Source organism: Aythya marila (assembly GCF_965140915.1).
Source record: "Aythya marila genome assembly, chromosome: 7".
NCBI classification, from domain to species: Eukaryota; Metazoa; Chordata; class Aves; order Anseriformes; family Anatidae; genus Aythya; species Aythya marila.
Genome location: NC_139048.1, coordinates 14,044,450 through 14,047,394, shown reverse-complemented (window position 1 = coordinate 14,047,394; position 2,945 = coordinate 14,044,450).

The following is a 2,945-nucleotide window of genomic DNA, read 5'->3' as shown; positions in this document are numbered from 1 at the left end:
GTAATTGTGTGTGTGTTCTTTCCTTGTTGTAACAAAGTGGTCTGCTCTGGGACTGAATGCGTGAGAACCCACATCTGAGAACTCACAGGTAGATCTGATGGTGGTAGAGCAACTGCAATGGTTTCTGAATTGAAAATGTTCTCGAAAATAAATGAAATAGTGATCTTTCATTTGCTTTGTACCTCTTAACATTAAATAATCCAGGTTGGAAGAGACGTTGAGTGGTCATCTCGTCCAGCCTTCTGTTCAAAGCAATATCAGCATGGGGTTCAAATCCAGTTGCTTGGAATTTTGACCCTCAGTTCTTTTAAAAACATCAGAAATCAGAGCACTGCTCGTGTTCTGTTCCTTGATTGTCCTCATGGGAGGGTGTTTCTCTTTATGATAATCAGCTTGCTGTCCTGCTGAGCACCTCCATGAAGAGCCCAGCTCCATTTTGGTACCCTCTTGTGGGGAGTACAACCTTCTAATGCCTGAGTCTTCTCTTTCCCATGCTAAACAAGCATATTCAGCTCTTCATCTTCTCTTTGCAGGCCACATGCTAGACCATGCTAGCTGTTCAGTGCTGTGGTGTTTTGTCTGAGCCACTGCACTTGTCAGAGCCCTGCTCTATGTTGGGTTTGGTGCCATGGGGGATGGGACCTTGCTGTTGGAATGGCTGTTGGCAGAACCCATCTGCCCCATGAGCAGTTTGTTACACTCTGTCATCACTAGCCACAATTTTTTATTTGCCCGTTTCTAGGATTCTTTGCTGTAAGTGGGACCAAATATCCTATTCCAAGGGCTCAGGGGTAGGCCTGAAAAAACGTGTGTAATCTGTGCAGGGTGAGTTTTTCAGCATGAAAGGGACTTCAGTCATTTCTACAACTTCTACGTAGTGATCGCAGTACTTTCCAAAGCAGTCATTCTGTGCATCCCCCAGTCCTGGGAACAATGAATACCTGAAGCCAAAAATAAGCGAGGCAAATGGTCTCTGGACTTTGAGCTGTCTGCTTTAAAAAATGTTTAAAATCTATGTGTGTATATATCTTCCTGGGGAGTAGCTTTTTATGTTTTGGGGCTTTCTGAGTCGAGTTGTAGATTATAGTGTCAAACAGGAATAAAAGCAAATTTTAAAAAATGATTTTTAGGTCAAAATCTGATTTCGTTTGTGGTTTAAGGAATGTGTCTGGTGGGAGCTGTGGTCTGTAGCTGGTGACTGCAGACCAGAGGATGGCTGGGGGGGGGAGGTTAGAGCAGTGACCCTGGAGTTAAGGCTGAGTGGTGGAGGGGGCTGTGTGATGTTCCCCTCTTTGTGGGAGGTGGTACAGGAGGGAACAGAGATGTAATGTGAACACCTGTGGGTGATGTGAGCTGAGAGAAGGGAGGTTCCTGCAGAATTTGGGGGAAATTGGGGTTGCAGAGCTAGAGAGGGAGAGAAGCTGGCACACCTTAGTGTGTTTTGGGGGATGTCCTGTCTGACTGGTGTGGGACAGCAAGAATGGGATGTGGAAACTTGTGCCTTGATGCTGCTGAGGATGGTCATAACTGCCAGGTGTTAATATGGTCAGTTGGAATATCTGACGTGCTCAGGAGGAAGAGGACTGCCTGTTTTGAGGTTTAATGTGTGCGTTACCAGTTAAGGATCGAATTCTCTGCTTTTATCCTCACTGTGCACTGACAGGAGGTGCTGGCTGGCTGTCTCGTGCTCACTGCCTTTGCCTGCAGCCCTACAACACAGAGCAGGTAAGGCTTTTGCTGCCAGTAATTTGTGCTCTCTGATATTCAGCTGGCACGGTGGGAGAGTTAAAGAAAATGTACTGGGGAGTGGGTGGATCCCAGAACTGCCTCCACTTGCCTCTCGGTGTCGAGCAGTTGGGAAACTGTTATAAACACAGGCATCCCTGCTCCCTCTGTTGCAGAATCCCTTCTGCAAGAAGGGATTCACATTTTCTTTACTCCTTGATGTGCCCTGGACATAGATGGTGGGCTCAGGTAGGCACTGAAGGAAAGAAAAGCTGCACCCACGCCTTGCAAATCTCATCCCAGCCTCAGAGCCAGGCTTGATCTTGATCTTGAACCGAGAACTTTTCCTTTAAGGGAGCATGAAGCAGAATTTTCCTCATCTCCTTTGCTCCCGGTGCGTGGCTGCAGATGCACATGGCTCTGCTGTGTGCTGCAGCCAGATGGCCGCGGGAGCTGCTGCGGGAGGAAGCGAGTTCAGAGGCATCCAAGGTGCGCTTGTGTAACGCCGGTCTTTTTCTGGGCCTCGGTTCAGCTCCTCAGAGCTCCTGTCATGTTGTTGTTGAGCCGGCTCCAGCTGGAGCAGTGCAGAAGGCAGGCTGGTGGAGGTCTCCTCTGCAGCAGGAATGGGGGCCAATTTCTGACTGAGAATGCGGCGGGAGCTCGCCCCATTAAAGGGAGCTGTTTCAGTGCAGCTTCTGCCCCCCAAAACGTGGAGGAGGCTGCTCTGCTCCCTGTGCTGGGTGATGAAGGACATTGCCTTCCCTTCCTCTGCAGGTGGAGGCCAGTGTACTGCACACAGTCTCTGGGATTGGAGACCAAGCAGTGGAGATGGGCTGTGCCCCCTCCCCGTTACTCCTTTACTCCCCTTGCCCTGGTGTTTCTTGCCCCCAAGCTGACTTTTGGGCTGTTCCCTACCCTTGCCATTTAGGATCCTCTCCTAAGGACTCCGTGTTCCCCCAGAAAAACTCTTCTACCAGGAAAAGCCATTAGGATCCCCCTGGGCTAATCACCCTTCGCCTTTTAGAGCGAGGAAACGGAAACCCTATAAGAAACCCTACAAATGCGGCATTTCACCGCGTACAGCCGCGCGCTGCCCTCAGCCCTTCTGGGGCGCCCCGTGCGCTCCCCAGCCACCAGAGGGGACAGGAGGGGACCGGAGGGGACAGTCCCTTCCCTCGGCAGCCGCTGGGTGCCGCCTCTGAAGGTTTTTGGGGTGTGTG